Consider the following 27,916-nt stretch of genomic DNA (forward strand, 5'->3'; position numbering starts at 1 on the left):
ACAAACACGCAGGCTCAGAACCAATGCTAAAGATCAGACAACAATAGCAGAAGTTGCCCAAAGGGTGGCGGTAAAGAGCTGAAAAAAACACATGATTTGGTGAAAGTTGGCTGAAAATGTTCTGCCGTGTGTATGTAGAACAAGTTCACAGCCAATGACCATTTGGACAAAAATCTGCGGAAAAGTCCGATGGAAGTCCGATCGTGTGTATGAGGCTTTAGAAAGAGAGAAGAGGATATGATGCAATCACTTTTCTAACACCTCCTACCTGCCAGAATACAGGGTGCATTTTTTGAATCACAGAGCTGACTCCCTGAAAGACATCTCTCTTAAAAGGTAAGAAATTTCACAAATGTAATAACTGTTTAGTGTTCAGTGTGTGGGTGGGGGGTGTACTAATGGGGGATTTTTTAAAGATCCCGGAGTTCTGCTTTAAATTAGCTAAATACATTCCAGATGCATCAGAACAATTGGTGTTCATTATATTATAGTTCATTTTGTTTCTAAAGCAGCTACAGACTGAGTATAAACACTTGTTCCCTGCTAGAAGCTGCAGAGTAGGGTCTTTACTCTCTGTGTGTGTGAAGTGGTCTCTCTGCAGAGGTCCAACACACCCTTGGATGATCAGAGCCGGAGCTTTGCAATCAGCAGGGAGAATACACTTCTTATTTTCAGAGCTATATGGCAGCAATACAGACAGATTGGCCCGGATTCACAAAGCACTTGCACCGTCGTATCTCGAGATACGCCGCGTAAGTGCAAATATGCGCCGTCGTATCTGTGCGCCGTGCCCACAAAACTAAGATACGCCTGAAAATAGGCTTCATTCGACCGACGTAACTTGCCTACGCCGGCGTAGAGTAGGCGCATATTTACGCTGGACGTATTTGGCGCTCCCATTGATTTTCTATTCACATATGTAAATGAGGGAGATCCGCCAATTCACGAATGTACGTCCGTCCGACTCAGTGCGCGCAAAGTCATACATCCGGCGTAAAGTTATGCCCCATAAAGGAGGTGTAACTCAGCAGCATCCATGCAAAGGGCTGCACCAGGGAACACAAGCCGACGTATTTTACGTAGTTTACGTAGGACGTGAATATGACTAGGCGCAGGTTACGTTCACGCCGTAGGCAGTGATCCGACGTATCTCAGGCAGTTGTTCCAACGTGATTGTGGGCATGCGCACTGAGAAGGAGATACGCTACGGCGGCATAAATATGCGCCAGTGTCTGTGAATCCGGGCCAAAGTCTGTGCCATCATCACAGGGTGAACAGAAGCCGCTATGGAGGTCATAAAACACTGTCTGCCAAGGTGTTCAGCCTTCCTTGCGGTGCAGGCACACCAATGGAACTTAGCTAAATCACAAAAAGTATAATCACTAATGAGGATTGGTAAGCTAACCGTAACATGTCATGGTTTAAAGCCATTTTGGGAAGACTACAGATAACAACAACACATCTCGGCCACGTACCTGAATCTAATTGTAGCTTTATTTTGGAAACAATTTTTTATTTCTTTTTTTTTTGTTATAGCTTAATTTTGTATTTCTTTACTTTTATATCATTTAAAATAATTAAGGTATATGTTTTGTTCTCTTAAAGAAAAACATTCATCCAAATAAAATCTTTGCTACAACCTCAAAAGACAAAACTGTTTAAAAAAAAATATCTATAAATAAATCCTATTAACTTGTTTGAGTTTGTGAAGCTGAATTGATTATTAATATGCAAATTGGTTGATCTCTATAACCAGACAACCAACTTCATTTGTTGTAAATACCCTATTTTGCTTTATGATTGGAAGTCAGAGAGGGGTGTGAAGTGTCTCTGCCTGCCACTGACAGTTATAGCATACTGAGTATGAGAAGTGACTCTTTTTTTTTTTTTTTAATGATTATACGTGTATGCCTATTATTAGTCCATGGGGACTTTATACACAGGAAGTGTTGTTTTTCTGGTATTACGGTTATGTTAAATGGTTTGGATACAAATAGTGCTTAGATAAAGTTTTCTTTAATTGTGCTTCATTTCAACTGTTTAACACCATATTTCTCCTTATTTTTATGGGCCCCCAAAGAAAATAATTACACCCTGATTAGAAACAGTTTTTGAAATGATTCTGCTTAAATCAGCCATAATTATGTTGACAATTGCTGAAAGCTTGCGATTTACAGAAGGAATAATTTGAAATAAAGAACAGCTTTTCATGTAAGATAAGAAGACATCACAGCATTAGAACCGAGACATATAACACAATACTTAGCTAATTGTCCATCTCACATAACTATAATTGCAGCCCTGCTAGACACCTCCAACATTCATGCTTAATAATTTGCTGGGTTCTTTGTCAAAAATGTGCTTGAGTTAGAACCTACTGCAAAGAAACTGATTTTTTTATTGGCTAGTGTCAAATAGTTTATAATCACAATATTCCAAGCTTCCCCTTTTTGGCATTGAGGAAAAACAAAGTTTCCCGTGTCAATAAAGAAGACATTTTCATGACAGTATTAAACAAAATAAATCATACTAATTATGAACCAAGATATGTGTGTGAGCCGCTCAGACTGTATGGGAATGAAGTCATGTGCCCACCACTATGAGTCCTGGCTGGGAAGGGAGCTTGTCTATGCTCCAGGCAATGGTAGAGAGTGATGGGTATCCCAGAAGCCACACTTTAAATCAAAGCCTGCTGTGTGATAATAAATAGCAGTCTCAGCCACACCCCCAACAATGTATTTGGGGGTATTTTATGTGCTTGGATGTAACTTCATTTTTTTGTTTGGGTGTGTCAGAGCAATCAGGCTCCTGAATGCTCTCCCCTGACAGCAGAATTCTGCCACCAGATTGTGGGTGATATCCCTGCTGTCAGGTCCGTATGACATACAGACCTGGCAGCGAAAAGGTTAAGGAAAAGGGGGCTGCTTCAGTTAAACCTGCTCTTAATTTATGCATTGCTCAGGGGTTTTTAATGAAATTAGTGGGCCAGTGTGGAGGATCATAAGTTGGGTACTAGACACAGGGGAAAAAAGATGAAAAGTGGACGTGGTTAAAAATGCGCTAAATATTGGGTGAGGCCCTGCAGTTTAGAGTGAATTGTGAATAATGGGCCTATAATTATTCCTGAGTGTGCAGCAATATGTAACATATGTAGTACAAGCAACATTTTCATAAGTAGTTGCCCCCGACAGTTATGTTTAGTTTTGTACATTTGCGTATGTTGGAAGGGGAGGGGAAAGTGCTTGAATGTAACTATTTTTGACACTTTTGTGATATGATATAGTTATTATAGGTTCTCTTTGATGGGACATCAGGAGTCTTTTAGACCCCAGATGTCTCACATGCCCTCCAATGAAGCTAATAGAGCACAGATTACCCTCTATTAGTCTTCTATTAGCTTCCAGGGGTCAGAGAAAGCAATTTTAATTTGAAAGCCAACAGTATGTTTACACAGTATATAAACACTCACCCATGCTACCTCTGATGTATGGCATACATTGAAGGCAGTAAAAGTGTTAAAAAAAGAAGGGGTTATAACGCAACTGCTGGTGTAAGCCTTTGCCTCGACAACATGGAAATGACACACATGAAAGTGGGGGCTTGTTCATACTATGTGCAACATATAGGTCAAGGAAACAATTGTTTTCTATGTGTGCCTTTAAAGCCTAATGTCGTTGTTAATGTGCCTTTAAATAGTTAATTTGTGCCAAGCTTAAGCTTCACCACCACAAAGGGGATTTTTGTTTTTCTCTACTAATGCTGGATGTGGCACCAAAAATGCTCATTATTGTCGACTCACCAATTGTATCCCATAACCAAAGAACATGGTGGGCATTCAGTTCAATGCTAGTTGTAAGAAATCCAGCAAAGTTCAAAGAGTAATTTTCAATACTGCCTGAAGGATTTCAGTCTATGTGGTACCCATTGAAAATGTTGGCCAATGCACCTTAGAAAAAGAAGTTATTGAACAGTTTGAAAATTTTGTCTAGCATTATGGGTTCTCCTGAGATATGCTGATGAAAGACATGTCTACAGAGCATCTCCACCATATTGTCAGGTCACCCGTAGCCAGGTGACGAGTGCACCCCGTTGGGGTCAGGGATGCACCACAGGGTGGTGAACCCTATGGCCGACTACTGCTAGCAAAGACGAAGCGTGAACTTAAGATCACCCAGGGCGCGGAGTCTAAGACCCAGTTTTGTATTCACCAGAGCCTTTGATGGTAAGGATGGTCTTGGCCGCAACTGGGTCCAGGTCGCATCCCCGAGATTCCCTTAAGTCACACTCCGCAGGGAGAAAGGGAAAGCCGTCAGCAGGACAAACAGTGGTGATGGGCAAGCCGAGGTCAGGGCAACAGGCAGACAAGGATAACCGTGGGACATGCAAATAGTCAGGGGCACAGGCAGACAAGGAAGTCGGGAACAAGCCAACGGTACACGGAAGATGAATGAAGCACTCTGCAAACAGGAACTAGCAACTACACTGCAGACAGGAACTAAGCATAGGAACACTGTTGAACAGCACTGCAGACCTGTAGAGCAACGGTTAATATAGGCTTCCTGGGATGGACTAGGGTGGAGCCATACAGGAAGAGGAAGTGATAAAAAGGGGAACCAGAGCAGGGTCAGCCTCTAATGAACACATGGAGATCAGGTAAGCAGACAGACTTGTTGCATATTCATGACACATATTTTACCATAGGCAAAACACAATTGACTGCTGAGTCAAATATTGAAGTTAACTGTTAGGCCTCGTACACACGACCGAACATGTCTGCTGAAACTGGTCCGCGGACCAGTTTCCGCGGACATGTCTGACCGTGTGTAGGGCCTAGCGGACTCTTTTCCGGCCGAGCGGACAGGTTTCCAGCGGACAAAAGTTTCTTAGCATGCATGAAATCCCGTGCATGCGTCGAATTGATTCGACGCATGCGTGAAAGCATTGCCCTTCCGCGTCAGAGAACGTCGGGGTGTCGTCTACGTCACCGCGTTCTCTGTCCGCGGGGAATTTGGTCTGATGGTGTGTACACATATCAGACCAAATTCACCCAGTAGACATGTCCGATGAAAACGGTCCGCGGACCGTTTTCATCGGACATGTCTGGTCGTGTGTACGAGGCCTCAGATACAACTGCCTGAGGGTGATCTGATTGTACCTGTATAACTGCATGGTCTCCAGTGTCAGGAGGCATGTGAACACATAGTGGCCATTTATTTACCTCCACTGCTCTTACTGATCTACACATACCAAAGGTGAAATGTGATTGCTTGAAGTTAGAAAGTGCACGTCGTACAACATCTTTAATGTTTGTACTTTCTTATTATGTAAGGCTATATAAGGCATAACTAGAAAAAACAGGGCCCAGCACAAAAAAAAAAAAATACAGCTGCAAATCTACAGCATATACTGTATGTGACATGACCTCTCCTTGAAATTATATAGTGGCTTATGTTTTTCTATTGTTCTTTATTTGTGTCAGCAGGTTTGCTTGTCTTTTTCTCACCTGGCTATTTATGTGACTTTCTTTAGGTCTCTTCTTTTGTCTCCCTGCTTGTCTTTTCTAACAATACTGTTAGGCCCCTTTCAGACGGACGGCAGTTTTGCCGCAATTAAAAGCATGTACATTTTCAGTGAAATTCAAGGCTCTGGGCACTGCGATTAGCTGCATTTGTACATTGCGATTAAGTGCGGTTACATGCGGGCGCGTTTAGCTGAGGTAGTCATTTCCATAGCAACGCTTTTTTTTTTAAATTATGATGTGCTTCCTGTTGTTCTTTTTTTTCCCTCACGCTGCTATCCACAGTTGACACAAAAGACTGCAATTACCTGCGGTTAAGTGCATATAGCTGCGCTAAATCGCACCTGTAGGCATTCAATTCTATTTTTTCTATTCGCACCAAACCGCATGCAACGAAATCGCAGCTAAACATTGTGTGTGAATGGGGCCATAGGAAAGCATTGTGTGCTTTTAGATGCGGTAGAAAACTAGAAAATCTGCAGCTAAAAGCACTATTCTATCCGTCCGTGTGAAAGGGGCCTTAATGCCCTCCCATTCCTCCAAGAGGAGTCAGGCAATGGGGTATTCTTCATTTCTTGATGGTGCATATTGAACACAAATTGTAAAAGGGATTTGTATAATACACTAATAATAATACACAAATAGGACACTCAGTGCTTCACTGCTTGTCACCTCTTGAAGATCAGTCACATAATGAAGCACAGGGGAGACTAATACTTTCACATAGAGGCAAATTAATGCAATAGTAGGAAGGGACAAGGGGGATCAGTTCCTCTGACCAGCCTAAGGCGTTGGTCCTTTATAGTCAGGTATGAAAGCACCATTGACAAGGCTCCCCATGCCCTTGGGCCCCATAGGAGCCACATGGCTGCTATAACTATAGTTATGATCCTCAGCTTGCGTGTATTAATAATTTCCTCTCCTTGTCAACTACAATATTATACATAGTCATATTGCAATTCTCCCATAGGTCTCATTCCATCCCCTTTAAAAACAATGCTGAAAAATGATCGCATTTTTATGTGCTATATATCAAGATCACTGGTAACAAAAGAAAATAATAATAAATAAGCAAAGCCTTCCAACATACAACATAACATGGAAAAACAGTATCACATTTACAGTGGATAGTAACAAAACTGTACATATTTCATAGACATTGTAAAATATGTGCAGCTCACATCGAGCCATTTGATGGTATTTTACAAGATAGCTAACAAAAATCTAACATCGGCTCTTGATATGTCGATTTAACAGCTGTTCTATCATTATAATTCCATTCCACAAAATCAGCCCGATTGTTTCCTGCCTGGAATCATAGTTTCATTCAATAAAAGGAGCACAGGAAAGTATAAAGCTGGATCACTGTTATAACATTCTAAAAGACTGAAAAAAGCACCTTAAAACATCATGGGTTTTAACTGAACTGTACTGTAGGCTATATATATTTTGTGAGTTATTTAATGAGCTATTTCTGTTCATTTTATACTGTAGGAAAGCAGGCCTAATACCAAAAGCCCCCTAGAGCCATTTATTTATCCACATGAGGACAGGCAGCTTCATTAAACTCTAAAAAGTGTAACGGGAAAGACACAAATGGTCGCAGTTGTTACAGCCAATGAAATGAAAGATTATCATCTCTGAGAAGTGAAAATTAAATGTGTCAGCTTCTGCTGTAAACTTCAAATGTTACATGACGTATGGGTTATCTGCAATTTGCTTGGGGCATTGTTAGCAAGCTATGCCTCTAGGGTAGGATCTTTTATCCAGGTCTCCAGCAGATGTATGCTCTACACTGCATGAACATTAGGCATACAGAACACCCCTGATATTACAACCGGTGGAAACAGAGCCAGAGCCCCCGTGACACATTGGAGGTATTAGGTCAGATGAGTTGCATTAAGTGGCAAGTGATAAATTCAAGATGACAATTCAAAACAGCAGTGCTTCTTCTGGTAATTAATTCCAGTAGTGCCTGAGGCAATGCTGGGCTGATACGACCGGTGTGGCCAATGCTGGGTGGTTAATGAGAAAACATTACAGCAAGGATTAGGAGCCTGTACATTCTGGCAGGCTGAGGTCACTATGATTTGGAAATATTAACATAGGACTCCATATGATGAACAGTGGTACCAAAAATCTTGATCTTTATGTTATTTATAAAATTAGGAAAAAGGTTAAAAAACATGTTTAAGGCTGGATTCACATCTATGCAGATTTGCACTACAGAACATGTTCCATAGGTAACCATGTTAAATTGACTGTAGTGCAAATCTGCAAAAAGCACTGAAACTGCATAGGTGTGAATCCAGCCTTAAAGTATGACATTGTTTAAATATAGTTAGTTGTTGAAATCTGTAAATATAAGTTTAAATACATTATTTTTAAAGGTATGGCAGCTAATATGAAAAGCAATCTAGTACTCAATGCCCTCATAAACTATGGGTTTGTGCTTACCGGCTGCTCTTCATTTTGCTGATTGTGACAGCTAACATAAGAGCAAGGCTGCTAATGTTCCTGTTGCATGATGGGTGTTGAACTTTTTAATAACCGATTTTAACCATGTGACAAAAATACAGGCTGGCTGTTAAGATATTTGCTAGGAATGGTGGTGTGACTCTTATTTTTTTCTGTACTGCTCAAAAACATGTAAATTGGTCAGCCATCTGAACTTTCATCTTGTTCCAGATGTATGACCCTTTAGTTTGTAAAGACAAAATTGGGATGACCATACAAGAGCATGCATCTTTAAACGGGTAGCCCTGACAATACTCGGGCATTTATTATTTTTATTATTTTATAGGATTTATATAGCGCCAACAAATTGCACAGCACTTTACAATGTTGAAGAGGAGAGTACAATTACAATACAATTCAATACAGAAGGGACAGGAGAGCCTTGCTCATTGAGCTTACAATCTAAATGGAGGGCGAGGGGGTACAAAAGGTAATAGCTGTGGGGATGATCTGGTGGAGGTGGCTTGGGTATGGTTTTTAGGTGGAGGTGGGATAGGCTTCTCTGAATAAGTGAGTTTTCAGGGATCGCATAAAGGCAGACAGGATAGGGGCTGACTGTACATACTGGGGCAGGGAGTTCCAGTGGATGGGAAAGTCCTGAAGGCGAGCATGGGAGGAGGTAACAGGGGAGCTAGAGAGCAGGAGATCTTGGGAGGAACTGAGAGGACTGCACTGGTAGCTAATTATCATTAAAAAATAAAAAAACAGTAATTGTGTAAATACATGGGCAACAAACATGCATTTGTTGTGATACATGGAAACAAGGGGACGATGGTGGTAGTCCATAGGCAGGAACAAAAACTAGAGCCCAGTCTGTTAGCAAACCAATCCAGAATTTAATTAATTTCACAATACTGTCTGCCAAATTCTGAAAGCATCCTGAGAAGAGCAGAAATTAAGTCCTGATTGTGCTTCAGAGCCATCATTGTCAAATCATAGGCTGGGATGGGTATTGAAAATCCATTCTGCCCATTTTCAAGGCTACAGGGAGAAGCATAATTCTTACTGATGCGTCAGCTGCACCATAGTCTTGCATCACATATTTTGCTTGTGTAATTTTTATTTTTTTACCATTTCATTACTGCTTGGTTTAAATATACCAGCACACTAGAACTTGAAAAATGAGGTTTCCAGATATGTCTTGACTGCGATACCTAATTTTTTTGGAAAGAAGCCGAATACCACCCCCAATGGTCACCAAAAAAAGTACCAATAGACATCATAAAGAATAGTTTAAAGCATATAGTAATATTTTATTAATACAATTACTAAAAATTCATATATCCAGATATAATCATAGAAAAAAATCCATCATATGTTTGCAAAAGTGAATTTGAATATAAAAACACACATATTACACTAATAATGGGACATCCTAGCCAGTACATAGAACACAGGGTGTGTAACATATTAATCCTAATGGTATATCTGTTATCATCTGCATGTTTCACAGACAATACCACTTCTTCTGTAACGAAACATAATAAGCCAAAACACATCTCAAACATAGTACATAACACAGACATGATACATCATATTACAGGGGGAAGCCACATACATGCTTACCAACGAGAGCAAGTGTCTGCTAGGGCCAAGCCAAAAAGCACCAGTACAACTCCCCCACAGCGAGCAAAGGGGGCAGAAAACAGGAGCAAGGACAAGAGCACCACCAGTGAAGCTAGTGTACCACCAGGCAAACTGGAAACAAAATGTACATACTGTGAAAAACTATGCCACAAAAGGAAAGAGCAAAATGCCAATGGTGAGAAACGGGGGGGAGAGAAAAAAGGAAAAGGGGGAAAGGAAAACAGGAGAAAGAAGGGGAGAGGAGAACATACAATGACCAGCAAGAGAAAGGAAAGGGAAAGGAGAGAAGAAGGGGAAAAGGGGGGGTAGGGGGAGAGGGAGGAGGTGGGGGAAGGGGGAGGGGACAAAAGGGGAGAGGAAAATGGGGAGGGAAAAAAAGGAAGGATAGGTGGGGAAAAGGGGAAAAAAGAGAAAAATAAAGAAATGCAAAAACAGGATGGAAAACAAGAGAAAGTAAAAATAAGTGAGGGCGATCTTGGGTAGTCTAGAATCTGCCAGGGGGTATGAGGGTAAAAAGCCCCCATAAAGGGCATGGCGCAGGTGTGGATGTGTAGTGGGGTTCTACACGGCCTCTTGAAGTGGCCGGTTACCCCTGCGACAGGCCTGAGTGAATGCGTCAAGTCTCCATGTAAGTTACAATAAAGGTATTTAATTATTAATGTTGGTTACATAGTAGGTGGTATACACCTTTTAGCTGTTATTAGGTGCCGCGTTTGTTTATGTATCTATGTATTACATTGGACCCAGGTATGCCCATTAGGCTCTGTTTCGTATTTACAATTTTCTTTGAAACTGAATAAAAGGATTAATGACAATAAAAAATTCGCCCCCCTAAAAAACAGGCAAACAAAGCATCAATATTAAACACCATTAGTATCAGATGGCTAACCCGAAGTATGGGCCGGCTGGTATAAGGTAGGGCCTCTAAAAAGAAAGCATATAAACAGTAATAAATGTGGGAACAAAAATCACCAGATTCAGTACCTGCAGCACAAGGGCCATATGCTTAATAACAAGGTAATCCAAAACACTAAAAGATGGGGAGACAAACCAAAGGAAGGGACAGCCATAGCTTAAAGCAGGGCTCGACAAACCCTGGGCGACAGGTCGCAATTGCGACTAGAATTATCGACCTGGCGCCTTGGGGGGCACAGCTGGGGTACCCTGTCTCCGTGCGCAACCCCCCGCGATCGCATCGGGTAATTGTCGCTGCGGCTTTGTGGCCTTCTGCAGTCCTATGGTTCCTTCTGGAATCTGGCGCCCTCTTATGGTGGCCGTTGGTATGACAAGACAACCAGCAATGCTAATAGAGCTTCCCTGCCTGTTTCCATCTCCTTCCATATTTACATAGTTACATAGTTAGTCAGGTTGAAAAAAGTCCATCCTGTTCAACCATAAAAAAAATAATAATATCGTTCAATCCCATATACCCAATTCTATACCCACAGTTAATCCAGAGGAAGGCAAAAAACCCCAGCAGAGTATGATCCAATTGCTACAGCAGGGGAAAAAATTCCTTCCTGATCCCCCGAGAGGCAATTCAGATTTTTCCTGGATAAACTTTATCTATAAATGTCAGTACCCAGTTATATTATGTAAATTTAGGAACGTATCCAGGCCTTTCTTAAAGAAATCTACTGAGCTGGCCAGAACCACCTCTTGAGGGAGTCTGTTCCACATTTGCACAGCTCTTACTGTGAAGAAACCTTTCCGTATTTAGTGATGAAATATTTTTTCCTCTAGACGTAAAGAGTCCCCCCTTGTCTTTTGTGTTGACCGTAAAGTGAATAACTCAACACCAAGTTCACTATATGGACCCGTTATATATTTGTACATGTTGATCATATCCCCCCTTATTCTCCTCTTCTCAAGAGAGAATAAATTCAGTTCCTCTAATCTTTCCTCATAGCTGAGCTCCTCCATTCTTCTTATCAGTTTGGTTGCCCTTCTCTGCACTTTCTCCAGTTCCCTGATATCCTTTTTGAGAACTGAACTGCATATTCCAGATGAGGTCTTACTAATGATTTGAACAGGGGCAAAATTATCTCTCTCTCTCTCTCTGGAGTCCATACCTCTCCTAATACAAGAAAATACTTTGCTTGCTTTGGAAACCGCAGCTTGGCATTGCATGTCATTATTGAGCTTGTGATCTACCAAAACCCCCAGATCCTTCTCCACTACAGATCCCCCCAGTTGTACTTCCCCTAGTATGTATGATGCATGTATATTCTTAGCACCCAAGTGCATAACTTTACACTTATCAACATTAAACCTCATCTGCCACATAGTCGCCCAATTAGACAGAGGCAGATGAGGTTTAATGTTGATAAATGTAAAGTTATGCACTTGGGGGCTAAGAATATACATGCATCATACATACTTCCCTTTACTTAGAAGTAAGAACCCCCCAAACATGATATATATTTTTTATTCTAACACGCTAGAGAATAAAATGGCGGTCATGGCACTACTTTCTGTCACACCGTATTTGCACAGTGGTCTTACAAGCGCACTTTTTTGGGGAAAAATACAAGTTTTTTAATTAAAAAATAAGACAACAGTAAAGTTTTTCCAATTTATTTTATATTGTGAAAGATAATGTTATGCCGAGTAAATTGATACCCAACATGTTACGCTTTAAAATTGCATCCGCTCGTGGAATGGCGACAAACTTTTACCCTTTAAAATCTTCATAAGCGATGTTTAAAAAATTCTACAGGTTGCGTGTTTTGAGTTACATATAGGAGGTCTAGGGCTAGAATTATTGCTCTCGCTCTACCATTATTGCTCTCACATGTGTGGTTTGAACACCGCTTTCATATGCGGGCGCTACTCACGTATGCGTTCACTTCTGCACGTGAGCTCGGCGGAACGGGGTACGTTCCTGGCTCCTAACTTTTTTACCTGGCTCCTAGATTCCAAGCAAATTTGTCAAGCCCTGGCTTAAAGTGGATGTAGTATAACAAGTAGATTATGCGCAAAAAAAGTTTATCAGAGCATTGTTATAGAAGGCAGCATAGTCAATCTGTAGGTTGAAATCAGTAAAAAATTCCAGCTGTTTGGGGTAGTGATGGGGAATGTGCGGATATATTATGATGGGAGTATGCACACAGGGCTGCCATCAATAAGGAACAGAAACCATGTTCCAATCTATTATTTGGTGAAAACAATATTATAAAACTTATAACAGTGAGACCAATACAAGGACAGTCCTTAATGAGCAAGTCTGCACTCCAGGGAGGTCCAGATCCAGTGCAGTCCTGCCGTGCATTAATGTGCTCCAAACGGAGATAAATCCTAATCAGCAGTGTAAAAATAAAAATGCAATCAAAAAATGAAGATACGGAAAGTACACGGAAAACAGTCCTGAAGGAAGTATATATGAGACCCTTAGATCCGTAATATAGGTGAGAATAGGATAGTTGAGCCAACACCAAAGTTATATGAAAACACCTTTGGTGAACCCAGCTGCTCACCTCGAGTTGACCACAGTATGTCCAGGTTAAAATGGTCTAGATGGTTACAATCCACAAATAACACATGTAAGTCTCCATCCGATGTTTAACATGAAAAAACACAAAGTAAAAAGACAAAAAGAGGCTGATGGTGAAATACCGTCACAAAAAAGATATTAGCAAATGGGATCTTGGCGAATGGGAATGCACTCACATGTGAGTGAGAGATCTCAGACTCATATCCACGAGTACCGCACTCGTCGGTCCCTCTATCTTTCCTCTGCTTCTTTCCACTAATTCTCAGGGTTCAGATGCTGGCTGTTTTGATCTCCCCAGGGTTTCTCAGTGTATGACACTGTCTCAGCTGCTGTGGGCTTGTAGTAACTCCTATCCCTCTCTCATTAGCTCAGATGGAGCGCTCAGGTGGCGTTTGCAATGTGAAAAGGGGTGAAAGAAACATACCCATAGTATAGCCCAGTCAGCAATATAAACCGATTTTATTAAAAGTAACAGTAAAAACTCACATATCAATGCGGAAACTCAGCAACAATCCTTACGAGCGGCGAACTCGTATGTCCGTTCGTCAGATGTTTGTGGTGTGTCCTGCCTACCAATCCCGACGCGTATCGTCACGATCACGTGACTTCATCAGGGGATGATGTAGGGGACACATAGACAGACATTTATAGTCTGTGTTTAATGAGCACCCGGCGGCCATTTTGTCGGAGCTCATAGAGAATGACTACGCTGCCTGTGTTCTAATCGCGCCGTGCTGTGTAGTGCAAGCCGCGCCCGTGGACAAATCAGAGAGCGGGGGTACAGATCGCACAGAAGGCGTCTCATGCGATCGGACCAGCAATGGAATGTCACGATGGACAAACCAATATAAGGAAATATAAAAAAACATAAAAGCACAGAGGGGGGTCTGAGGCTATAAAAGCGACATATCCTAATATTGTGTGGGGCCGTGGTAAAAACAGTCAGACATATTAAAAAATATATAAAAAAAAAAATATATGTATATGGCCCAAATCTATATTGTATTAATATATAAAAAGGATTATATAAGGGGATATTGGAGCTAATTAGAAGGGAAAAGGTGGTGGGTAAAGCAAAGGGAGGGACGGAGGGGAATAAGGATGTGGAGAATATCTCCCTAAGTGAAACATCTACAAAAATACATATGTGCCAGATAGCCAGTTTAGAGAAAGGTGACCATAATAATGTCAAGTGTAAATGTACTCAGACATGAGGGTATGTCAAGGGGTGTCAGACATATCGATTCTAGCTTGATGTGATGTGAGGTATGTATTCATGTAGCACAATGCTGCATGGATACAGGTGATACAGTGACAGTAACTGCATGTGCAATCAGTGACTAAGCTCACAGCGGGGGGCCTAGCTAGGGGGACCTAGTGGCGTGATAGGGAAGTGAAAAGAGATGGGGCATGTGGAATTCATGTGCCAGTGGGTAAGTGGCCATACATATGAATAATGAAGCAACATTTACTGGTTGTATGGTGATGGTACTTATATGATATAATTAAAATTAAATTAAAAAATTAAAAATTGGTTTGGAAGACATGGAAGCTATAAGGGGGACATCCTCAGATATCAGAAGAAACGAGACCGTATCGAAAAAAATGGGGCATGATGTACCACAACATATGACGTACAGCCAAATGTCATCTATAACATATATAGTAAGAGAGACCATCTGCAAAATAAAACTAAAAGTCACTGAGAAAACAATTGAGGTCAAATTCTATATTTAAACCTTTGGGTGCAAAAGTGTCCATGGAGAATATGTACTTCGACTCTATTTGGCTCAGTGTTCTGACTTTGTGGCCGCCACGCCAAGGTCGGGAGTAGGGCACTATCCCCCAAAACCTTAAGTGTGTAGGATCTTTCTGATGTACTTCGGCGAAATGGCGGGATACACTGTGTTTTGGGAAACCGCTTTCGATATTTTTAACGTGCTCTTTAATGCGGATTCTCAAGAGTCTTTTGGTGCGCCCAATGTATTGGAGGCCGCAGCTGCACTCCAAACAGTAGACTGCACCTTCAGTGTGGCACCCAATGAATTCTTTGACCTCATATTGACTCCCATTACTATTGGACTGGAACTTGGTGACTTTCAGGTTGGGTATACGGGTATGAGTGCATGAATAGCATCTCTTACAGGGATAGAACCCTTTTCCCGTGAAAAAGGAGAATGCTTTTTTCGGGGGGTCAATCACATTTTTGACCAGTTGGTCGCGCAAAGTAGGAGCACGTGTATATATAAACCTTGGTTTATTGGGCAATATCTCCTTTAGACCCGAGTCTGATTTTAGAATATGCCAGTGGCGTAGAATGATCTTCTCTATTTTTTTATGCTGTACATTAAACTCTAAAATAATGGGAACCTGGTCTTTCCTGCTAGCAGGCCTACGGGTTTCGAGAAGTTGACTTCTTTGTAACTCAGTTACTTCTCTTATTTTGTCTTGGATAAATGTTCCTTCATATCCCTTCTCTATAAACCTATCGCCTATTTTGTTGGCCTGGGTCTGAAATTCCTCAATGGTCGTGCAGTTCCGCCTTAGTCGTACCAGCTGCCCTTTGGGTATGTTAAACAACCAATTCTTGTGGTGGCAGCTGGTGATGGGGAGGTAGCTATTGCGGTCAACGTTTTTAAAAAATGTTCTCGTGCTGAACGTATTGTTCGTCCGGCTGATTTCTAAATCTAAGAATGGTATCACTTTCTCTTCGATTTGCCAAGTCAGAACGATATTGACATAGTTGTCGTTTAGTTTCTCAAAAAACGATATAAGCGACTGGCAATTCGCCTTTCCATAGAACGAAGATATCGTCTATGTACCTCTTGTACAATAGAAGATCTGATGGGGGATCTTGAAAGACGACCTCTTCTTCCCATTTGGACATGAAAAGTCCTGCTACGCTAGGTGCGAACTTGGCCCCCATAGCAACCCCAGTTCGTTGTGAGTAATACTTGTTCCCGTACCAAAAGTGACTGTGTTTCAGACAGAAGTCCAGACACTTGATCAGATATTTCCTCTGGAGGCATGGGAGCTTAGTGTATTTGCGGAGGCCCCACTTTGTAGCATCACATGCCAGATGGTGGGGAATGATCGTATACAAAGAGGATACGTCTGCTGTCGCCATCAGAAGTGGACCATCAATATCTGTACCATCCAGGAGTTTCAGCATCTCTTTTGTATCTTTCAGATACGCACGAGTTTTCTGCACGGCCGATTGCAGATATCGATCAATATATTGGCCAAGTCTGGCAGTAATAGATTCAATCCCGTTCACTATCGGGCGGAAAGGTGGGGTTAGTGGATCCTTGTGTATTTTAGGCAGTGCGTAAATAATAGGCGTCCTACAGGCTTCTGGGACAAGATATTTCGCCTCCCTTTTATCTAGGATATTCTTCCTAATGCCTAGTTGGACTACCTGTTCTAGATCCTTTTTCCATTTATGGATGGGATTTTTAGATAGTACACTATATGTATCAGAATCCTCTAATAATTTCATCATTCCAGTATGATATTGTTCAGTTGTTTGGATGACGATCCCTCCTCCCTTATCAGAAGGTCTTATTACGAGATTTTTTCTTTTTGTGAGTCTGCTAATGCCAGTTTTTATGGAAATAGGTTCTTCCACTTTTTTGAGATTCAGGTTCTTAATTTCTTCAGTTACCATTTGTTTAAAAACCTCAATATGTTTCCCATCTTTTAATTTAGGGTTGAAGGTGGACTTGTTCCTCAGATGACTATGCACCACTTGTTGATTATCGCAGGTCTGGGTCACAAAGGGTTTTTCTAGCATATACTTTTTAATATTTAGTTTGCGAACATATTTTTGTATGCCAATGTAAGTTTGGAATTTATCTAAATTCCTCACTGGTGCATACTTCAAACCTTTGTCCAGTACTGCAATTTCTTCAGCTGTAAGTGGTGTGTCAGTGAGGTTGAAGATCCCTTCCCCTATTAGTCTCTTCTTCTGTTTTCTCTTCCCTGCTCTGCAGCCTCTTTTCTTGTGGGACTTTTTTGTTTTGATTCTTCCTGTCTCCTTGGAGGATGATATACTGTTCCTCGATCTAAAAAAGCCGATGGATAATTGTATCCTTGTTCTTGACGAAGATCTAGATCTCGTCTTCCATCTCTATAGGTATCACGCAAATCCCTCAAGGGGGCATAATAGTTGTTAGTATGTATCGGACTTCTTTCCCTTGGCCTCATTTGAGGTGGTGGTTCGTGCCTATGATTTGGAGTCCTCCTATATGGCTGATCTCCATAGTGGTAATCCCCTCTATGTTCTCTGTTGTTATAGTATCCACTGGGATACACAGGACTTCTAGTTTGGTAGTAGGGTACATCAGGTGGTTCTCTGTCGTCCCTTACTCCTGGGTTTGTTTTGTTCCAGTTGTTATATGGTTTTTTGTTTTTATTTTTTCTTTTGGGTTTTTTCCAGCCTTGTTGTGGTGTATATCCATTCGGTTGTGGTTGCCTCCAAGGGGTGCGAGGGGAGATATTTCTTGGGTATCCATTCCTTTCGTCACCATATTGGTTTCTAGGGTAGTCATCCCTTGATCTTTCTTCTCTCCTATCTCTATGGTCTATTCCCAAAAGTGGTGGGATAGGATTCATCTGTGGCCTTATTTGAGGTGGGACTCCCCTTTCTGGTGTGGAAAAGGTGGAACTGGGATCCGTGGGTTCCAGTGGTTTAGCCTTATTTTGCCACTTGAAGACTACATCGTTTTTGTAATCAGTGATATCTCTGGTGTATTTTTTACTTTTTCTCAATTTGACTTCCGTATCCTTGGTCACTAGGTCTTTATTTAATTGGGTAGTTAATCGTGTAAATTCTGCCGTATCTTTATGTGTATCTAGTTGTGTTTTCAGAATGGCTAGTGTAGCATCTATCTTGCGAAGCTTCTTTTGCTTCCTCTTCAATAAAAGATGTAGAAGCTCCATCCCTTTAAGGTTGAAAAACCTAAACCATTCGTCAATTGACTCCTGGTCGCATAGACCATCATTGGGGGGTACATCCCACCTGAGACGTCTCGGCACAATGTTGGCTTTAATGTACCGGTCAAAGGTGGTGATGTCCCACCAAGTATTGATCTTCTTTTCCAGACCATGTCCCAACTTGCGTATCAAGTGTTGGACATTGCTGGGGTCTTTGGGGGGGGGGGTCTTCATCGTTGAACACAAGGTCTAAATCGACTTCTCGCTGTTCAACAAAGGTGAAGAGATCCATGACTGCTGCTGGAGTGATAAAGCAAGGTGAGTAAAATATAGATAGAGTAAACTCCTGCGCTGTCTGAAAAGTGAAAGGGGAGGGACAAACTAAAAATACTGCTGCAAATATAAAAGTCTACCTAGATAGACTGAAGTGAAACAGAAAGATTAAATTGCAATACTTGCGCTGTAAAGTGTGGAACAGGGAATATGAAATGAACAATAATATTTGAGTGACTAGTGAAAATATTATTTGGTGAAAACAATATTATAAAACTTATAACAGTGAGACCAATACAAGGACAGTCCTTAATGAGCAAGTCTGCACTCCAGGGAGGTCCAGATCCAGTGCAGTCCTGCCGTGCATTAATGTGCTCCAAACGGAGATAAATCCTAATCTCCAGTGTAAAAATAAAAATGCAATCAAAAAATGAAGATACGGAAAGTACAACGGAAAACAGTCCTGAAGGAAGTATATATGAGACCCTTAGATCCGTAATATAGGTGAGAATAGGATAGTTGAGCCAACACCAAAGTTATATGAAAACACCTTTGGTGAACCCAGCTGCTCACCTCGAGTTGACCACAGTATGTCCAGGTTAAAATGGTCTAGATGGTTACAATCCACAAATAACACATTACGGATCTAAGGGTCTCATATATACTTCCTTCAGGACTGTTTTCCGTGTACTTTCCGTATCTTCATTTTTTGATTGCATTTTTATTTTTACACTGGAGATTAGGATTTATCTCCGTTTGGAGCACATTAATGCACGGCAGGACTGCACTGGATCTGGACCTCCCTGGAGTGCAGACTTGCTCATTAAGGACTGTCCTTGTATTGGTCTCACTGTTATAAGTTTTATAATATTGTTTTCACCAAATAATATTTTCACTAGTCACTCATAAATATTATTGTTCATTTCATATTCCCTGTTCCACACTTTACAGCGCAAGTATTGCAATTTAATCTTTCTGTTTCACTTCAGTCTATCTAGGTAGACTTTTATATTTGCAGCAGTATTTTTAGTTTGTCCCTCCCCTTTCACTTTTCAGACAGCGCAGGAGTTTACTCTATCTATATTTTACTCACCTTGCTTTATCACTCCAGCAGCAGTCATGGATCTCCTCACCTTTGTTGAACAGCGAGAAGTCGATTTAGACCTTGTGTTCAACGATGAAGACCCCCCCCCCAAAGACCCCAGCAATGTCCAACACTTGATACGCAAGTTGGGACATGGTCTGGAAAAGAAGATCAATACTTGGTGGGACATCACCACCTTTGACCGGTACATTAAAGCCAACATTGTGCCGAGACGTCTCAGGTGGGATGTACCCCCCAATGATGGTCTATGCGACCAGGAGTCAATTGACGAATGGTTTAGGTTTTTCAACCTTAAAGGGATGGAGCTTCTACATCTTTTATTGAAGAGGAAGCAAAAGAAGCTTCGCAAGATAGATGCTACACTAGCCATTCTGAAAACACAACTAGATACACATAAAGATACGGCAGAATTTACACGATTAACTACCCAATTAAATAAAGACCTAGTGACCAAGGATACGGAAGTCAAATTGAGAAAAAGTAAAAAATACACCAGAGATATCACTGATTACAAAAACGATGTAGTCTTCAAGTGGCAAAATAAGGCTAAACCACTGGAACCCACGGATCCCAGTTCCACCTTTTCCACACCAGAAAGGGGAGTCCCACCTCAAATAAGGCCACAGATGAATCCTATCCCACCACTTTTGGGAATAGACCATAGAGATAGGAGAGAAGAAAGATCAAGGGATGACTACCCTAGAAACCAATATGGTGACGAAAGGAATGGATACCCAAGAAATATCTCCCCTCGCACCCCTTGGAGGCAACCACAACCGAATGGATATACACCACAACAAGGCTGGAAAAAACCCAAAAGAAAAAATAAAAACAAAAAACCATATAACAACTGGAACAAAACAAACCCAGGAGTAAGGGACGACAGAGAACCACCTGATGTACCCTACTACCAAACTAGAAGTCCTGTGTATCCCAGTGGATACTATAACAACAGAGAACATAGAGGGGATTACCACTATGGAGATCAGCCATATAGGAGGACTCCAAATCATAGGCACGAACCACCACCTCAAATGAGGCCAAGGGAAAGAAGTCCGATACATACTAACAACTATTATGCCCCCTTGAGGGATTTGCGTGATACCTATAGAGATGGAAGACGAGATCTAGATCTTCGTCAAGAACAAGGATACAATTATCCATCGGCTTTTTTAGATCGAGGAACAGTATATCATCCTCCAAGGAGACAGGAAGAATCAAAACAAAAAAGTCCCACAAGAAAAGAGGCTGCAGAGCAGGGAAGAGAAAACAGAAGAAGAGACTAATAGGGGAAGGGATCTTCAACCTCACTGACACACCACTTACAGCTGAAGAAATTGCAGTACTGGACAAAGGTTTGAAGTATGCACCAGTGAGGAATTTAGATAAATTCCAAACTTACATTGGCATACAAAAATATGTTCGCAAACTAAATATTAAAAAGTATATGCTAGAAAAACCCTTTGTGACCCAGACCTGCGATAATCAACAAGTGGTGCATAGTCATCTGAGGAACAAGTCCACCTTCAACCCTAAATTAAAAGATGGGAAACATATTGAGGTTTTTAAACAAATGGTAACTGAAGAAATTAAGAACCTGAATCTCAAAAAAGTGGAAGAACCTATTTCCATAAAAACTGGCATTAGCAGACTCACAAAAAGAAAAAATCTCGTAATAAGACCTTCTGATAAGGGAGGAGGGATCGTCATCCAAACAACTGAACAATATCATACTGGAATGATGAAATTATTAGAGGATTCTGATACATATAGTGTACTATCTAAAAATCCCATCCATAAATGGAAAAAGGATCTAGAACAGGTAGTCCAACTAGGCATTAGGAAGAATATCCTAGATAAAAGGGAGGCGAAATATCTTGTCCCAGAAGCCTGTAGGACGCCTATTATTTACGCACTGCCTAAAATACACAAGGATCCACTAACCCCACCTTTCCGCCCGATAGTGAACGGGATTGAATCTATTACTGCCAGACTTGGCCAATATATTGATCGATATCTGCAATCGGCCGTGCAGAAAACTCGTGCGTATCTGAAAGATACAAAAGAGATGCTGAAACTCCTGGATGGTACAGATATTGATGGTCCACTTCTGATGGCGACAGCAGACGTATCCTCTTTGTATACGATCATTCCCCACCATCTGGCATGTGATGCTACAAAGTGGGGCCTCCGCAAATACACTAAGCTCCCATGCCTCCAGAGGAAATATCTGATCAAGTGTCTGGACTTCTGTCTGAAACACAGTCACTTTTGGTACGGGAACAAGTATTACTCACAACGAACTGGGGTTGCTATGGGGGCCAAGTTCGCACCTAGCGTAGCAGGACTTTTCATGTCCAAATGGGAAGAAGAGGTCGTCTTTCAAGATCCCCCATCAGATCTTCTATTGTACAAGAGGTACATAGACGATATCTTCGTTCTATGGAAAGGCGATTGCCAGTCGCTTATATCGTTTTTTGAGAAACTAAACGACAACTATGTCAATATCGTTCTGACTTGGCAAATCGAAGAGAAAGTGATACCATTCTTAGATTTAGAAATCAGCCGGACGAACAATACGTTCAGCACGAGAACATTTTTTAAAAACGTTGACCGCAATAGCTACCTCCCCATCACCAGCTGCCACCACAAGAATTGGTTGTTTAACATACCCAAAGGGCAGCTGGTACGACTAAGGCGGAACTGCACGACCATTGAGGAATTTCAGACCCAGGCCAACAAAATAGGCGATAGGTTTATAGAGAAGGGATATGAAGGAACATTTATCCAAGACAAAATAAGAGAAGTAACTGAGTTACAAAGAAGTCAACTTCTCGAAACCCGTAGGCCTGCTAGCAGGAAAGACCAGGTTCCCATTATTTTAGAGTTTAATGTACAGCATAAAAAAATAGAGAAGATCATTCTACGCCACTGGCATATTCTAAAATCAGACTCGGGTCTAAAGGAGATATTGCCCAATAAACCAAGGTTTATATATACACGTGCGCCTACTTTGCGCGACCAACTGGTCAAAAATGTGATTGACCCCCCGAAAAAAGCATTCTCCTTTTTCACGGGAAAAGGGTTCTATCCCTGTAAGAGATGCTATTCATGCACTCATACCCGTATACCCAACCTGAAAGTCACCAAGTTCCAGTCCAATAGTAATGGGAGTCAATATGAGGTCAAAGAATTCATTGGGTGCCACACTGAAGGTGCAGTCTACTGTTTGGAGTGCAGCTGCGGCCTCCAATACATTGGGCGCACCAAAAGACTCTTGAGAATCCGCATTAAAGAGCACGTTAAAAATATCGAAAGCGGTTTCCCAAAACACAGTGTATCCCGCCATTTCGCCGAAGTACATCAGAAAGATCCTACACACTTAAGGTTTTGGGGGATAGTGCCCTACTCCCGACCTTGGCGTGGCGGCCACAAAGTCAGAACACTGAGCCAAATAGAGTCGAAGTACATATTCTCCATGGACACTTTTGCACCCAAAGGTTTAAATATAGAATTTGACCTCAATTGTTTTCTCAGTGACTTTTAGTTTTATTTTGCAGATGGTCTCTCTTACTATATATGTTATAGATGACATTTGGCTGTACGTCATATGTTGTGGTACATCATGCCCCATTTTTTTCGATACGGTCTCGTTTCTTCTGATATCTGAGGATGTCCCCCTTATAGCTTCCATGTCTTCCAAACCAATTTTTAATTTTTTAATTTAATTTTAATTATATCATATAAGTACCATCACCATACAACCAGTAAATGTTGCTTCATTATTCATATGTATGGCCACTTACCCACTGGCACATGAATTCCACATGCCCCATCTCTTTTCACTTCCCTATCACGCCACTAGGTCCCCCTAGCTAGGCCCCCCGCTGTGAGCTTAGTCACTGATTGCACATGCAGTTACTGTCACTGTATCACCTGTATCCATGCAGCATTGTGCTACATGAATACATACCTCACATCACATCAAGCTAGAATCGATATGTCTGACACCCCTTGACATACCCTCATGTCTGAGTACATTTACACTTGACATTATTATGGTCACCTTTCTCTAAACTGGCTATCTGGCACATATGTATTTTTGTAGATGTTTCACTTAGGGAGATATTCTCCACATCCTTATTCCCCTCCGTCCCTCCCTTTGCTTTACCCACCACCTTTTCCCTTCTAATTAGCTCCAATATCCCCTTATATAATCCTTTTTATATATTAATACAATATAGATTTGGGCCATATACATATATTTTTTTTTTTATATATTTTTTAATATGTCTGACTGTTTTTACCACGGCCCCACACAATATTAGGATATGTCGCTTTTATAGCCTCAGACCCCCCTCTGTGCTTTTATGTTTTTTTATATTTCCTTATATTGGTTTGTCCATCGTGACATTCCATTGCTGGTCCGATCGCATGAGACGCCTTCTGTGCGATCTGTACCCCCGCTCTCTGATTTGTCCACGGGCGCGGCTTGCACTACACAGCACGGCGCGATTAGAACACAGGCAGCGTAGTCATTCTCTATGAGCTCCGACAAAATGGCCGCCGGGTGCTCATTAAACACAGACTATAAATGTCTGTCTATGTGTCCCCTACATCATCCCCTGATGAAGTCACGTGATCGTGACGATACGCGTCGGGATTGGTAGGCAGGACACACCACAAACATCTGACGAACGGACATACGAGTTCGCCGCTCGTAAGGATTGTTGCTGAGTTTCCGCATTGATATGTGAGTTTTTACTGTTACTTTTAATAAAATCGGTTTATATTGCTGACTGGGCTATACTATGGGTATGTTTCTTTCACCCCTTTTCACATTGCAAACGCCACCTGAGCGCTCCATCTGAGCTAATGAGAGAGGGATAGGAGTTACTACAAGCCCACAGCAGCTGAGACAGTGTCATACACTGAGAAACCCTGGGGAGATCAAAACAGCCAGCATCTGAACCCTGAGAATTAGTGGAAAGAAGCAGAGGAAAGATAGAGGGACCGACGAGTGCGGTACTCGTGGATATGAGTCTGAGATCTCTCACTCACATGTGAGTGCATTCCCATTCGCCAAGATCCCATTTGCTAATATCTTTTTTGTGACGGTATTTCACCATCAGCCTCTTTTTGTCTTTTTACTTTGTGTTTTTTCATGTTAAACATCGGATGGAGACTTACATGTGTTATTTGTGGATTGTAACCATCTAGACCATTTTAACCTGGACATACTGTGGTCAACTCGAGGTGAGCAGCTGGGTTCACCAAAGGTGTTTTCATATAACTTTGGTGTTGGCTCAACTATCCTATTCTCACCTATATTACGGATCTAAGGGTCTCATATATACTTCCTTCAGGACTGTTTTCCGTGTACTTTCCGTATCTTCATTTTTTGATTGCATTTTTATTTTTACACTGGAGATTAGGATTTATCTCCGTTTGGAGCACATTAATGCACGGCAGGACTGCACTGGATCTGGACCTCCCTGGAGTGCAGACTTGCTCATTAAGGACTGTCCTTGTATTGGTCTCACTGTTATAAGTTTTATAATATTGTTTTCACCAAATAATATTTTCACTAGTCACTCATAAATATTATTGTTCATTTCATATTCCCTGTTCCACACTTTACAGCGCAAGTATTGCAATTTAATCTTTCTGTTTCACTTCAGTCTATCTAGGTAGACTTTTATATTTGCAGCAGTATTTTTAGTTTGTCCCTCCCCTTTCACTTTTCAGACAGCGCAGGAGTTTACTCTATCTACATGTTCCAATCTAGCAAGCAAACAAGGAGAGAGGCGCCTCTGGGTGCATTACTTAAAACAGTTTTAAAAAATGAATTTAAAATTAAAATTAAAAAACCACAAGTAAAAAAGAAGCCACTCACATTTTGGTGGTCAATCGAAAACGTGTGGAGTCAATTTTCCAGGAGGGTGAGTAGGTATCGTCTGGCGGTGTCTTTTCCCTTTTGTCCCGGGTACAGCGCTCTGGGATGCAGGGGATCTGTCCTTCTGCCGCTGGTGGAATCAGTGATTTTCGGCGGTGGGCAGGGGAATTCCTCTGCTGGCGCTGTGAGCCGTGTGTGCCGATGGACGAGCTTGAGAAAGGAATGCGGCAGCCCTGTCATTCGCGGCCAGCATTCAGAAACACGTCGCTTTCCTGGTGACGTCATCCCTGCTCGTCCATCGGCACACACGGCTCACAGCGCCAGCAGAGGAATTCCCCTGCCCACCGCCGAAAATCACTGATTCCACCAGCGGCAGAAGGACAGATCCCCTGCATCCCAGAGCGCTGTACCCGGGACAAAAGGGAAAAGACACCGCCAGACGATACCTACTCACCCTCCTGGAAAATTGACTCCACACGTTTTCGATTGACCACCAAAATGTGAGTGGCTTCTTTTTTACTTGTGGTTTTTTAATTTTAATTTTAAATTCATTTTTTAAAACTGTTTTAAGTAATGCACCCAGAGGCGCCTCTCTCCTTGTTTGCTTAAAGTGGATGTAAACTGTGAAAAAAAACAACAACCCGCAAGACAAAGGTATAATGAGCTAGATGCATCCCCTCCAGCAACAATAGCAATACCTGTTACATATATACCAGCTATACAATTGCTGTTCCCTGTCATATCTTCTATTGCTCAACATCTATGATACTGTTGTGCATAGGACTGTCTGATAAGAAGTATGTTAACGGCACATCTGTACTCATATACCCTGAGCTATATTCACCTCTCATGTATAACTAATAGTTATTACTATAGCTCCTAATTACCATATGTGACGGTATCGGTATGATATCCCCGTCAAGCATTCCCTCCTCTCCATACAAGAACATCACAGGATTCCCCACACATGAGTCAAGACTGGATGCTGGAACCAAGACACTTTATTGACACAAAAACTCAGCTTATATGTGGTTACAGCCTGTTAGGAACGCCCCCCTCACACAGTGGGGTTTCCCATACAGATTATAGGAGACAAGTCGGAGCCGACCATGCAGACACGTTTCTTTAGATAAAGACATCAGGGGAGTTAATTAATACACTGAAGCAATCAGAATAATTAACATACTACTTCTCTAATCATTTAGCCTGATGATACAATACACATCTTTTAAGGGTAAACACAGATCTTCTTTACACAACACAATAGATCAATTAACCTTTAGAATAGTGAGGGGACATTAGCACGTCAATAACCGGTCAGAGGAATGAATCACACATGAAATTCCTTTCTACCTCTACAGACATGGCTAGCAGGGAGCAGTAAACTGAGACATATAGGCAAATGTATCACAATGGCCCCCCTTTTGCTCCCTGCTCCGGCAAATCCGGTTGGACCTTCCCTGGTCCAGTAGGGTTGACGGGTTCAGAGCTTTTAGTCCGAGGTTAACTCCGTTTGGCATGACTGACCTCCCTTGGCAACTGCTTCAGACTCAGGTATGCCACCGGGTCGTCAGATCACACGCCGGTCAGTCCCCAAGTCTTTGTGCGATCTGCAAAGTCACCAGAAGTCAGTGTGAAGACGGCGAATGGGTCTGTGCGCCGCCGTCTAGGTGTCCCGCTATGGGAGGGGGCAGGTTATGGCTCTGAAGTGACGATCACAGGAGATTCATAAAAAGAAAAAGTTATATTTGTTGAAATGCTGTAGCACTGGTGCTCAGAGTCCGGGGGGGGGGGAGAGGGGACTCAGAGCCCCATAAGGTCAGCCACCCCCTGCTCCCTCCGCAGCCGCCGGTTCTCCTCTTGGAGCTTCTCCAGCTCCATCTCCAGTTCATGGAGCCTGGGGGGGTCAGCCCGCTGTGACCTCAGGTGGTTGTTCTCCTCCTCCATGCGGCTTATGCACTCCTCCAGCTCTATGTACTCACGGATCAGCTCCTGCTTGCTCATGTCCTGCAGGCTCTCCACGTGGTCCTTCATCATCAGGAACTGGGTGGTGGTGTAAGGGGCCACCGGTGGGCCCTTGGTGAACATCTCGGCCCGCATCTGGGGCGCCCGCTGCGATTCCCTCTCCTCCAGTCGCTTCTTCTCCTCCCAGGTCAGCTTGTTATACGGCTTCCAGGACCTCTTCTTCTTGAAGGGTGGCCGGCGGTGCCTCTTTCTGCCCAGCTCCCTCCAGGGCCCCTCCGGCTCAGGGCTGGAGCCCATGACCAGCTGACAATGGTGTTCCCTGTTGTCCGTAATAGCAGATTGTACCATGAGGGCTTCGTAAGGGGTGCCCAATGGTTCTTCCCGACCCCGCTCCTGGGGATCCCAAGCCGAGTCTACACAATGGGCTGCTGCTGGTGGGCGGTACCCAGGTTGAGACCAATTTGACCTGGTGTTGTCATTCATGGGGCAATTCTGCTTGAAGTGACCCAACTGTTTGCACCGGAAGCAGCGTTGTTCGTTGTCCTCCTGGCGTGGATAGCGAGGGCTAGATGTCATCGGTCTGTTAGGAGGTTGGTATCTAGCGGCTGGTGGGTGTGAGGGCGCCGT

Source organism: Rana temporaria, chromosome 6 (assembly GCF_905171775.1).
Source record: "Rana temporaria chromosome 6, aRanTem1.1, whole genome shotgun sequence".
Classification (NCBI taxonomy): domain Eukaryota; kingdom Metazoa; phylum Chordata; class Amphibia; order Anura; family Ranidae; genus Rana; species Rana temporaria.